The 14,246-nt window shown below is 41.4% G+C and overlaps 1 pseudogene; it reads left to right on the forward strand.

The window, feature by feature from the left end:
* Positions 1–13,935, forward strand: part of LOC109112158 — a 33,432-nt pseudogene extending 19,497 nt beyond the window's left edge.
* Positions 13,936–14,246: the final 311 nt, after the last annotated feature.

Here is a 14,246-nt window from a genome sequence, read left to right on the forward strand (position 1 = left end):
AAACCTAACCGAGGTTGTGTGAATTCTAACCTCCACTAAGCTGAAAGTGGCAAGTACACTTGTAGTCATGTCTCGTCTGTCCGGCATTTATTTTATTATTATGTTATTTTTTTAATAATAATATTTAAAATAGTTTAATTACAGCTAACTCCCTCACAAATGGAATTTAGTAAATATAAGTGTAACTGGATTCTTACAGTGCTCCTATTAGAACATATCAGACACTGGCGTTACAGTTTTCACACACCAGGTCTGTAAACAATCATGCTTTGCAGCTGAACGTTGACATTCACTAGTTTTTTTCATTTTAAGCAGCTTTTCTACACATATCATGACTTTTAAAAAAAAAAACATACTATAAATCACAACAAAACACAGGGGATTTTAAAGTATTTATTTTTATTTTTTCAGGCCAAAACGCAGGGACAACTTCATGCCCATTGTTCTCATTATATGTTTCTTTTTTCCATTTTCGATCCCGCAATATTACTGGCAAAATTTTGCATGTTACGGGGATCATCAAATGGAGGCAAATTGAAGCCAGGCTTGTGTTGGATAGGCTTTTCAGGATGTAAAGGATTTACAAAAAAGTGGGGCGGGGGAATTTGCCAAGAAAGGGGGGGGGGGGGGTCCTTAATAATTTGCCCACTGGCAGTTGTGTTATGGGTGGGGGGTACCCACATTGGCTCTGGTAAAATAGGGGGCATGAGATTGAGAAGGGTTTTTTTTTTTTTTTTTTTTGCTCTTAGGTGGGGCGTTCTCTCCATGGGGGGGGGGGGGGGACACGAAATTTGTGGGATTTCATTAAAGGACATTTTACATTAAAAAAACACTTTTTTTGGGCCCATTAAACCTGGAAAAAAAATGAGATCAAAATTGTCTTGCCATGGGGGATGACATAAATTTCATTTTAAATGAGCTTCTTTTCCTTTTTTTCATTTCTTGCAGCACATTTCATAGTAATCTTTTTGTTCTTGGGCAAAATTAAGAATTTAATTCAATGTTGACTTGTGTGTGTGGCCTTACCTGTGTGGGGCCTGTCCAATTAACACACACCACACCCACACACACACACACAACCCACGAAAACACAAAAAAAGCCTGCGGGATTACCATTTCCTTCAAAAACATAACCAGTTGATCAAAAAAAAGGGGGGAACTAACTGGGGGGGTTTCATGATTCCTTCCCAGGCGGTTTTTGAAGGGGCTGGAAAAGCTTTTCAATGTCAACACAGTTGTACGGGACTGGGAGTAATAAATGGAAAAGCTGTTATAAGTTTTGTAGTCTTGTGGGAAAATTGGCTCCGATCCTTTGGGAAAATTAAGGTTGTTCCAAGGCATTTTCACAAAAAACCACACCCTCCCCATCCCAACAAAAAAAACCAGTGGTCTGTTCCACAATTTTTCAGCGTATGATCGGCAAAAGGGATATGGAGGGCTCATGGCACTTCCCCATAAAAAAAACTGATATACTAATTACCAGCTAATGTTTGTGTTTAATTATTGAAGTTATGTTTTACCAACCTCATTTTCACCTTGCACACCAGGGGCTAAAAAGTGGAAAAAAGGTTCCACCATGTATGATTGGTGGATTTACTATTAAAAATTGGAGTTTCAAAAAAAAAAAACACATTATACATATTTTTTCATTTTCCCATTGTGTGTGATTTTTCTTATTTGTGTTTATTTAGGGTTGATCTCATACCATTGACCTTTTTCCTGGGACACGTTCCTTGGGCCCAGGGATCTATATTGCCTAAAAATTACCCAGGGTTTTGGCCATGTTTGGTGACTGCGGCCAAGTGGTCCGATCGTTGTTATGAACATTTCAAAAAGTACATTTGGGAATGAAAGCTAAAACGAGGGAGGCAGATGGCTCCTTTTCAACTGACTATCACAATAACCTTTTGATGTCAGTACCACCAATCTGTCTGCAACAAAACGGCCGCCTTCCAAGGTTTTCCCAAACCCCAACTCCTATTATGTAACACGTATTTGGGCAAATCCCACTTTGGGATGTTTCTCTGTGAAGGATTTTCCCACCTTTTCTCGCTTTGCCATGATTGGTCGAATTGTTTGGTACAAAATGTGCCCTTGGCCAGTAGTGGTCAAAAAAACAAACTACTTTTTCGATTCAATTATCTTGACTTTCAAAGGGGTCAGGGGAAGGGAAAACAAATGGGCCTTGGAAACCCATATCGGAGGGACGGGAAGCCATTTTAACCTCTTCTGGGGCCCATAAAAGGCCCCATCCAGCAGGGAACGTGGAGCCTTCCCCCCCCCATTTCTTTTCATCGAATCTCCCTGTGGAGAGTGAGAAGGGGCTTTGAATTATTAAAAAACCCCCCTTAGGCTTTGTTGACCGTTACTTTTCCCAGCAATACTAGATAAATATTGAAAAACGGACATAAAGATTGCGCGGGGGGGAGTACCAGATCGGAAGAAGATGTTTCCAACTGTTGCAAGGAGGGGGGGGGGTGGGAAGAGGGTACGGCTTAGCAGCCTAATTTCTCTCAGTTGGTGAGAACAAAAATACTTCCTCCTTAAGGGGCTTTTCCTCTTTGCCATCCAAACCAACCCCTTTAAAAGTTTACCATCCAGTTTTGTATGGGAGAGGCTTTAAGGCATTTCAGCAAGGTTTTCAGGGGGTGGCAGATAGGCTGCACTTGCCCCATTCACCCATTGGGGCAGGGCTTTCCAAGCTTAAACTGGGTTCCCACACCAAGTGTCTGGTTTGTGTTTTCCCTGGTGTAACCCACTACTAAGGATGGCCCTCCTTCCCCACCGGTGTCGGGTCACTCCTGAACGAACATTCCCCACGATTCCACCTGTCTTCACTCATTTGCACTCCAAGCTGGGTTTCCCCAACTGGTTAGTTAATCATTTGCAACGGCAGGTCAATTTTCCCATTTTAGCGGTTTTGTTCATGGTCCCCTGTGTATTTATAATACCCGGGTCTTGTTACCTTAGTATGGTGGGGACGGAGGTCCCTTATGTATTCTAGTCCGTCTTTTTCTAGTCGTTGTCTTAGGGCCTTGGTGTTTTATTGTTTGGTTTTATGTTGGATATGTTTGGTTTTGGGGGACCCCTTGCTGGGGGGACTTTGGTTTATTCTTGGGAATTGCCTCTAAATGAAAACGTACTCGGGGGAACAGTATTTTTATTTCGGGGCATTTGGGGATCTCTCGCCCGTGTTTTCCTTTTGTATACCCGGGACGGTGGAAACAGAAGGGGGGGAACTCCGCACACATGGGAGATTTTTCCAGCGGTATGTCGTGCTCATGTTCCTCCTCCCCAGCCATCAGGGGAGCGGGGGAAGAAGGGGGGAAGTAGTTTTTGGAGGGAATCAAAGGGGACAAAAAAAAACTCGTCCTGGTGGTTGTTTCCGGGGGACCAGGGGTGAGGTCGCCGAGGAACGGGGAGTGGTCGGAGGAGGGAAGGTTCAACAAACATCGCTCTCAACCATGGGGGGGCCCCCCTTCGACCCCCAGGGGGGGCTCGGGGTGGGATGGAATTCAGAAAGCCACCACAACTGTCCACTTACAAAACCCAGGGCGGGGGAACGGGAGGAGGTGAAGAAGAAAGAGCAGGTCTGCCCAATGGGGGTGGCGAGCCATGGGGGACCCCCATGGAATGGGCCGGCCATGGTGGCAAGCCGGCCAAAGAGGACAATGAGGGACGCCAGGGCCCAGCGGCCCACAAGACAACAGGGTGGGTCCCCCACCAGCACCACGCCAGAGGGCCCCGAGGAAGGACGGGTCACCAGCCCCCCAGCGCCAATGTGCCCCAAGATGGCTGGCTGACCCTGAGGACATTGGTTGGATTACTTTTCACATGTTGAAAACCAGAATTTCTTCAAGAGATGGGGCCCAGGAGTGTTTTTTCAGTCAACGGGCTGCTGGAGCCCCCCAGGCGCCAATTGCGGGGCCCCAAAGGGATGGCCCCCACACCAGCCCAGCACCACAGGCCAGCAAAGATGGGCCCGCCAGGCCCAAGGGGCCCACGTGCACCGAAGTCGGGGGCCGGGTGCCACAAGCCCAGCCCCACCAAGGCACGGGAGATGGGCCGGAAAAAATTCCCCACCACCCGGTTGGGTCGCACAGAACAGAGGGGGGAGGGGCGGGAGGAATTTCCAGAGCAGAACATTTCCCAACGGTCTTCCACCAAGGGGGCCGTACCAAGGGAAAGCACCTTTTTCCAAACGTTCGCTCCAACAGGGGGCCATAGGGAATGGCCAGGGGTGCCATACAGCATGGGCAGCGCAAATGGTCGGGGGTTCCTCATGCCTGTGCCCACCAACAAAACCCCCTGACACTGAACTACGGAGGATCCTCCGTGGGCCCACCTGAAACTGGCCTTGGTCCCTTGTGGGGCCCCTGGCAAAAAAAACTGACTGATCCAAACCTGGGGCTACCGGTGGAGCCATCCCCCCCCCCCCCGGGGGCTTTTCCTGTTCCGGTGTTTCCCCGTACCATGGGGGCCTGGCCCTCCCATTCCTCACCTCCCCCGTTACTACCTCCACACCACAACAGTTTTCTCCACCTCCCTCATGGGTCTTCTGGTGTGTGGTGTTGTTGTTTTGTTTGTTGTTGTTGTGTTGTTTTTTTTTGGGGGGGTGGGGGCGGGGGGGGGTTATGGCACAGTGTCTGGTTTGTGTTCCATGGGTATAAAAACACTAAGATGTGCCTCCTTCCCCCAACGGTTTTTTTGTCGGGGTTCACTTCATGAACACTACATTCCCCACGATCCCTTGTCCTCCTTCAGTGCACTCAGCTGTCACTGGGTTAGTAATCCATTGCACGCAAGTCAATTCCCCATTTCAGCGTTTGTCATCAGTCCCCCTTTGTGTATTATATATACCGGTCCGGTCTTAGTATGGTGGACGGAGTTTTCCTTGTTTATTTTTCCTACGTCCGTCTCTAGTCGGTGTCTAGCCTGGTGTTCTTGTTTGTTTATTTTGGGATATGTTTTGGTTTTTGACCCCCCTGGCTCTGGACTGTTTATTCTTTGGGGGGGGTGCCCCTAAAAAATTAAAGACGTACTCGGCATTGGATCCTCTCACCGTGGTTTTTCCTTGTATACCCGGACGTGGTGGGTGAACTTCACCCATATCAGTAATGGAAATGCATATGCATCCGTGGTAAAACATAACCAACATCAGGATCGTGGTCGAGATTCCCCATGGGCAAACGCAAACGTATCATGGTGAACGGGAAGGGGGGGAAGTAATGTCTCCCATTGTGCGGGTGAAACTTACGATGGGGTAATCTCTGATAAGCTCAGGGGTGGAAATGGAAAGAAAGTGCCATGCGTGCGAGGCTGTACATGCTGCATTTTTTACGGGTATGCCACTCCCACAAATTCTTTAGCAGGCTCCTTTGAGCTTAGCTGTATGGAACCTCCCCTCCCTATACTGGAGTCTGTTCCGGATCCGAGGCATGTGGCACGATGAATTTCCGGCTCCGAGGCGTGCCCGATGCGTTCTGAGGCCGGGCTGTGAAAAAGCTGTTCCGGAGGCCGAGGCGGTGCTGTTGCCGTTCCGGACGGCAGGAGTGATGGGTAATGAAAATTAGAGTAATGCCACTCCCACAAATTCTTTAGCAGGCTGGTCGAGCTGGCATTGCTCCGCTTGAAAATAAGAGTAATGCCACTCCCACAAATTCTTTAGCAGGCTCCTTTGAGCTTAGCTGTATGGGACCCTCACTCTCCCTATACTGTATCCTGAGGTATGAGATTGAGAGTGTCAAGCAGTCCTGTGTGCAGTTTGTATTCAGGTGAAGGGTTTCCTTTCTCTTGCTGGCCCCCGCTTTAATAGACTGCCCTTTTCTGGTTGAGGCTTGGGAGTGCTCTTTCTCACTGCGGCGAGGGTTTACCTATAAAGCCTGCTGTTCCTCAGAGCAAAGCATGGGAAGTTCTCTTTCTTCAATCACAAAGCCTACAAATCTACAACAGAGACAACAACTGCAAATAAAGAAATAAAAAAAAAAATAATGAAAAAAAAAAAAATAAAAAAAAAAATAAATAAAAAAAATCTCAAAAAACCTTATCAGGATGGGGAACAGTTGGGGGGTTAAAAACATTTTCATAATAAGAAACAATCCTTCGTCACTTACCTTATGCAAAGGTTTTAGGCTGATAATTAAGAAAGTAAAAAAAGAAAATCGAAACTCGATACATTAATCTTACTACATTTATTTTGTCTTGAACGCCACCAATGGAGAAAATCCAGCTTCACATAAGAATCACCAAAGCTTCAGCTTCAACATAAGTGTTGTTCAGGAAAATGGGGGCTTTTAAGAAAATGTTCATTTTAAAGCACTGTCACAAGATAAGTCAATTATAATAAAATGCTCATTTAAAATCCAACAAAGATTTTTAAGAAAATGTTCATTTTAAAGCACTGTCACAAGATAAGTCAATGAGGCTGTCATGCTCTTTTGGCAACTTATTTTTTTTTTTAACTTGTGGGACGGGGCGTCCCTCACAACCAATTTGCCAAAAAGGAGATTTTAGTTCCAAAGGTAACCTGAACATCTGGGGATGGAAAAGAAGGGTCACACAACCAAATGGGGCTTTTTCAAAAGTCCTTGGAGATGTTCTTCAATCAGCTTTTTAACCGAGGCGGGTAGGCTCATGGCTTCTTCTGTCAAACAATCTGACAAATTCTCAAATAATTGGGGATTGTTCGATTTGCCATTCCCATCATGACCCAAATGTTCCAGTTTCTTTTTATTGTGGGCTTCGATTTTTTTTATTCCACTCAAAATCACTGTCCGAAAGGGGAAATTTTAAACAGATAGAAAAGTTCACTCCATATAGGTGACTGAAAATATCAGAAAGGTAAGATGATTTTGCAAGCCACTCAAAATCACTGTCCGAAAGGGGAAATTTTAAACAGATAGAAAATCTGTGCTTTGTTGCTTAATGGGCTAGTTGCTTGTCTCCGCCATTATGGATTTCCGGTCTAGCGAGTGTGTGCATAGATACTTCCGCTTGTGCTAAACGCTAGTGCAGAGAACCAGAGAAATCCAAATATTACCTTCTATAAATGTTTAAGGATTTATAGTATCACTTCAAAATGAAAATAGATCGACACTGCTATTATTACTACTATAAAATGTTAACTGAGATCAGTGCATTTTGAAACTTACGTATGGTTGGGTCCTGGTGAATGAATGGAAATACACTAATCCCCACTGTTCATGAAATGTAATTTGAACCCATGGTGTGTACACACAGCTACACAATGTCCTTTTCCCTTTCCAATTATGTAAATGTGCAAATTACTTATTTCTTGAAAATGTTTGTATTACATTGATTTTTATTTTTTTTATTTTTTATTATTTACCTTGTGAGACATGGGCTGCAATTGATCTTCATAAATATCAATTTCTCAATTGTGCACATACATTAGTTTGTTCCATCATCATTTTCACAACATATTTTAATATTTTATACATAGTTAACTTTGCATCAAAAATATTTTTTAAATGAAAAAAAAAAAAAAAACAGGCTGTAAAAAGATATAACTAATGCATGACTACTTTAAAGATTTGTTTTATCTCATAATTAATGCAAAAGAAATTATAAAAATATTGCGCTGCTTATAGACATAATTATTTATGCAACAGATCTTTTACAAAACAAATAGATATTAATAAAAACACACAGGTAATGCAAACACCGATCTTTCAATTAATGCCAATAACCATAATTAAACTGTAGTTATCAAATAATAAAACATACATGCAGAAATCTCTGAGCGTCTCGTTTGACAATCGCAAATCTTATGATCCTATAAATAGCAGTAAGAACAAAATCAACTCTCCGAAAATGGACAGTATTGCAGATTTGAGTGGTTTGTGTTTGAATGAAGAGATCCCCGTGGACTGACTTCATATGAAATTTCACCGAGCCCATTCAAAGAGATGAGTAAGCACCCTGCCTGTTGAAAGCCACTGTACCTCAGTGTGTAAAAGAAACTGAACATGGTCACTTTCCATTTCTTTACATAGAAGTTGAAACAAAAGTCACTGAAGGGGCCAAGTCTTTATGAAATGGACTATTTTAACAGCCTCATCCAAGACACATTCGAGATCTGTGGGAATCTTCTTGGTAGCTAGTGCTTCCTGATGTAAACCGCAGTGGATGGAGCTCATGAGCGGAACAGGAACAACAGGTTTCACTCACACAACGACTCGGTTCCGATGCCCCACCATGGCTCTTGCTCCATCTGTGCTCAGACCCACATATTTAGACCAATCTATTCCATTTGAAAAATAAATTGTGTAAGGTTTCCCAGCCTTTGCAATAAGCTTTGCAACACAATACGATGCCCCCACTGCTTTACTGTTGTTGTTGCCAGAGCAGTTCCAAGTGTTTTTTCCTCAGTAGACTCAATAGGCATGGACGCATATTCGCTATGTTTTGTCTCCAAGTGCCATCGTAGTTTGTTCAGTTTCAAAGCTTAATTTGACAAGACTTCTGAGCATACAATACAGAGCGGTAGCTGCTCTTTCTCCGCTCCCACACATGTGAAACCTAGGACTAGGTAGTCACTGCTATATTTTCTTTGTTTAGGTTTATTTTGAGTTTTTTCAGTGTCAGGCTTACTTTTAGATGAAGAAACGTATGTATTTGTCCTTTTCAGTGATCTTGTTGACAGCAATTTATCCAGGTTTAAATTTGTCATAGCATATATGCAGCAAAAATATGTTAAATAAATTGGTGGGTTTTTATTAAACCAGTCAGCAAGCTTGAATAGTGAATGCTTCACATAAGTATGTTCTCGGGAATGGCATCAAACAGTTTATTATTTAATTCTCAATATTTAAATATAAATCAAATTATGATATTTAATTATGACTAGGCATTTTAACATATATTAACAATATTATTATTTCTATTAATAATAATTGGCAGCTCCCCTCCAATACTCTTGCGGCCCACAGGTTGAAAACCACTTTCCTAGCCTGTAACAGGTAAGTTATTTTGGGAATGTAGCTCGGGCTTTTGGCCAAAGGGGATATTGCCCCTTAGGACACCTTGGTGGCTGTTAGTGGCGATATCTCCTTTGGCCAAAAGCCTGAGCTACATTCCCAAAATAACTTACCTGTTACAGGCTAGGAAAGTGGTTTTTCTCAGCATGGCAGTATGGGCAAGAGTATTGGAGGGGAGCTGCCATGGTTCGGTAAAGTTGGTACTTAGTGCTTGACTTGGTCCTTGGCATGCACTCCCCTCAGCATGGCAGTATGGGTATTCTATTCCCCATAGCGAACACTATGAGGAGGATGCAGCTCAATTCCCTTCAGAACGGGACGTCTTGGGTAATTCATGTAATCATGGCTCCATAAGAAGGGGGAACAAACACTTCATCCTCTTTTCTTGCCATGCCCTGGGCACAAGCTTCAGACAAAGAAAATGGGTGATGTTTTCTATCAGCACCCTTTTATACTGCGGGTTTGCACCGGTAGTGATGTCACACCAGTAGTAATGTTATTGTCATGTTTAGACATTTGCATCAGACACTGGTCATGCTGAAGGCATTCCCCATAGCAACCGCTAGAGGACCCAGTTCATCATTCCCCATCTCATGGAACCATGTTTACATGCGTACCTGAGATATTTTCACTCACTGCATTAAAATTAAGTGCCAAAGTATTACTAAGAGATTACTCGAGCTCAAGCACTCCTTTGGTGTTAAAAACAGTAACTTTCAGGATTTCACTAAAGACAACGCAGTAAAGAATTAGCGCTGAAAAGGTGTGGACACATTATTTTTGCACCTGACTGTATTGAAAGGTAATTTGTAGGAGTTACCCTTAAGAAAATAGCCCAGTATTTTTAACCCTGTTGTTGAAGACACACAAACAATACACTTTTTTGAACTTTTCCTAATCAAACAGACCAGATTAATGTCATTAGCTTGTTAGTAGAGACTCTAAGATATGCAAAATGTGTACTATGTGTGCAAATGCCAATAAGTCGAGAAAAAAATAAAAAATAACAAACAAAAAAAAAACAATAATATATATACCCATATATTATATTATATATATATATATATATATATAGATTAGACTATATATATATATATACTATATATATATCTATAAGATTATATATTATAATATCACTATAATGTATATATATATTCAGCTCACTTACCTTAGGTCCTGTCTGATGTGAATGGCATTAGTGTTCTGAATGTTTCTGCCCAGTGAGTTTCTGTATAGTGAGAAAAGAAAGGGCCATGGGATTGTGGGGGTAACCAGAGCACCCAGAAATTTAATACAGATTTGCATGTCCTCTTTCTCCAGACACAGCAAGAACATGTAACTCCTCACAGAAAGGTTTCCTAGCTCAGCCGGTACCCGAACCGGGACTTTCTTGAGGCGAGGCGACAGTGCCAGTACCCACTGAGCCACTGTGCCATGCCAATTCTATAAACCACATAGGCAAAAATTATAAGATCACATTAGCTAACCCATACATGTGTCCTAACAAACTACTCTGTTGTTTCTGTGTCTGCAGATACACAAAGCTGAAAACTGCCACCAACATCTACATCTTCAATTTGGCACTGGCAGATGCTCTGGCCACTAGTACACTTCCATTCCAGAGCGCCAAGTATCTAATGAACACCTGGCCCTTTGGTGAACTTCTTTGTAAAATTGTTATAGCCATTGACTACTATAACATGTTTACCAGTATCTTCACCCTCACTATGATGAGTGTGGACCGTTACATTGCCGTGTGCCACCCTGTGAGAGCACTGGAGTTTTCGACCCCCATCAAGGCCCAAATCATCAATGTGTGTATCTGGATTCTCTCCTCTGCTGTTGGAGTGCCAATCATGATCATGGCAGTTACCAAAGTGACAAACCAAGGTGAATATGTATTTAAAAGCAATATTTTTAGAAAGCAAGTTGTATTTGTTGGAAGATGTGTCTTGATATAACCAAGCAATTAAAAGTTAACCTTCTTCAAAATCTAATTAAAATTTATTCCATAACAGGTGCAACTGTCTGCATGCTGAAGTTCCCTGATCCAGACTGGTACTGGGACACAGTGACAAAAATTTGTGTGTTTATATTTGCATTTGTGGTACCAGTGCTAGTCATCACAATCTGCTATGGTCTGATGATCCTACGTTTGAGAAGTGTCCGTCTTCTCTCAGGCTCAAAGGAGAAGGACAGAAACATGCGTAGAATCACTCGAATGGTCTTGGTAGTGGTGGCTGCCTTCATTATCTGCTGGACACCCATCCACATCTTCATCATTGTCAAAACACTTGTAGACGTCAACCAAAAGAACCCCTTTGTTATCCACATCTCACACCTGTTAATTCCCCTGTCTATAACAACAACAGCATCAACAATCCCCTCCACTCTTCCTTCTAGTATGAGAATTTCAAGAGATGCTTCCGAGACTTCTGCCAGCCCTTCCGAACCAGAGCTGACCAGAATAGTCTTAACCGAGCCAGGAATGCTACAAGGGAGCCAGTGTCAGTTTGTGCACCTTCAGAGGCAGGAAAGAAGCCAGTATGACTAGGCCTGGAGAGGATCTCACGGGGGTCCCAGTCCAGAAGAGTTCAGCAGGACCTGCAATCCGAGGTCACTCAAATCTCCACTACTGAATTCTAGGTACAGAATGGAAGAGACACTTCCTACATCTTGGAAAGCATACAGCTCCACAGTACTCAATACTATCTCAAGTTTTGCATATTCAGAAGGTAACCAGAGAGACTGAGTTAAGCAGCTCATCTCCTGCACCATTTATTACTTAGTATTGTGGATTAGCCCTAGTATCCTTTCGGAAGAAATGCTAAAACAATGATGAGCCTCTTCTGAGCCCAATATCCAAAACAGGGTAAATTATCAGGGTCTGGTGGACTTTCTGGGTCTGAAATCTTACCGGTTCTGAGGACAGAACCCAATTCTGAATGAAGGACCATTCGCTGAAAGTCTGTAAACAATGGATGAATCAGTTCCCTGTGAGTGAAAATAGCTGCTGGTACATCAAAAAATGAAATCCAAGACAGGGTTCCATTTGGAGGAAACTGGCTCAAAAATGAAAACTATTTTCAGCAGTTGATTACATAGTTAATTTCCTCTATCTCTCAGTGTAGCGGACAAGCCTTGTGGAAATAGAAAAAAAAAATCTACTAAAACAAACATGGGAAAGTGATTTAAAATTTCCCCTCAAATTTCATAAACACTGGTGATGGAAAATCCTGGGGAATAATGGGGAAATATGTCTTGTCCCAGAATAGACTGCTGTAAGATTGGAGAAAACTGGAGAAAGGTCTGACATACAGACCAGATAATATTTGCTCTGAACCTGATTCTAGCTGTGTGGAAAAATAAATCATGGAAATAATATTGATGGATTATTAACCATTACTGCTGAAGACCAGCTCATGATACCAAACTCTGCATCAACTGTGGCCTCCTCCCTAACTTACTCCATTACTGTAGTCCATGAACAAATGTATTTTCTAATGTTTCATTCCTTGTTTAATTACAGTGATAAGGTTCACATGACAAATGTCTGGAAACCACCATTTCAGGACATTCCCAATAAGGTTTACTTAAAGTGGTAAGTAAACCCAACTGAAAATGACCATTTAGAGTGTTGGAATAAATGATCCATTAAATGTCACATCAAACTGCATTAAATTGGCTTGGCTCTACCTTTACGTGAAATATTAATAATTTCTAGAAGCAAGGTCAAAATTCACAAGAAGTTTTTCCTCTGGCATTCCTGATTTATATTAAAATAAATATCATACTGACTTTTTGAGTATTAGTTGAATGTGACATTTCAGCCCTTGGACTCTACAATCATTTCTAAATGTCTTGATTTTGATCTGTATTGAATGCAATTAACAATTTGATCTGTGTTATATCTTATATTCCTACCAAAACAGCAAGTGCTTTTTATGTCACTGTGATTTATAGTCAAGTCAGAAGTGTAGCAAAAGAAGAATGTCTGTAGATAGGAACATTTTATATTTTAGGATCTTTCGTTGTGGTTAAATTAAATTGTGTTAAACTCCATTGAAAATCTCCAGAGATAGTTTTGCCATTTAAGAGGTGAATTGAACATTCCTCCATATGCTTGATGCATTTTAATTGCAGTACATCTTTTGAGTGAATTAACTGGATTGATTTTGATCTTAACCAAAATTAGTACAGACCCACTATATGACTCACAACTCAAGAGTAAGTGTTTTTGATGCCTTGCCTCTGGATATGTTCTTGTTGTACTAGCTCACTGAGTAACTTGATTTATATATTGTTATGAAACTGATAATTGTATTGAGCTGTAATTTTGTTCATGATAAGTGATTTTAGTGAAATTGTGTTTGTGTTGCATTTTTAAGAAAGATATATAAAGGTGTTTATAAGAAACTATTATACAGTAAACATTTGCAGAAATATAATCTGATTTGTTCATGGTCAAATTATATACATGGTCTTAAAAAAGTTGTTTAGGCATCAATTTGTGGGTCTATGTTTAACAGAACAGACATCCACATTTTGTTCTACAACATACATTTTTCACAGTCATATCTCTTAAAACAGAGGTTCTCAATTCCAGTTTTCATAAGGAAAGAGCTCCATGAACTGAGCTGGGTCCCAATGCAGTGTTCACTGCTCCATATTCCCTAAGCATGTTCAGTTCACTTGACACGATGCATTCATTTGGAACATCCTGCAACATCATCACACTGATTCAGTAGTGCATAAATATTTGAGGTATTATCACATATACCTTTGTAAATAACAAAGAGGCAAACAAAATGCATCAGGACTGGAACTGAGAACCACTGTTATAAAACATAATGAGTTAAAGGGATAGTTTAGCCAAAAATGAAAAATTCTGCTATCATTTACTCACCTTTGTGTTGTAGAACACAAAAGAAGATATTTTGAAGAATGTTTGTAATGGAACAGTTGATGGTATCTATATATTATTTCAATAGATGAAGAAAGGATCTCATACAGGTTTGGAACAACATGAGGGTGAGCAAATTATGACATTTTTCATTTTTGAGTGTACTATCCCTTTAAAATAACAGGTTCATATGTATCAATATTCAAAGCTTTTTGTGTTTTGTGTGTGGATTCAAAGCTAAATTGGACTACAAATTGAACAGCTCAAAATAACAGGTTCATATGTATCAATATTCAAAGCTAAATTGGACTACAAATTGAACAGCTCTATACACTCACCATAAA

The sequence above is a fragment of the Cyprinus carpio genome, chromosome A19 (genome assembly GCF_018340385.1).
Source record: "Cyprinus carpio isolate SPL01 chromosome A19, ASM1834038v1, whole genome shotgun sequence".
Classification (NCBI taxonomy): domain Eukaryota; kingdom Metazoa; phylum Chordata; class Actinopteri; order Cypriniformes; family Cyprinidae; genus Cyprinus; species Cyprinus carpio.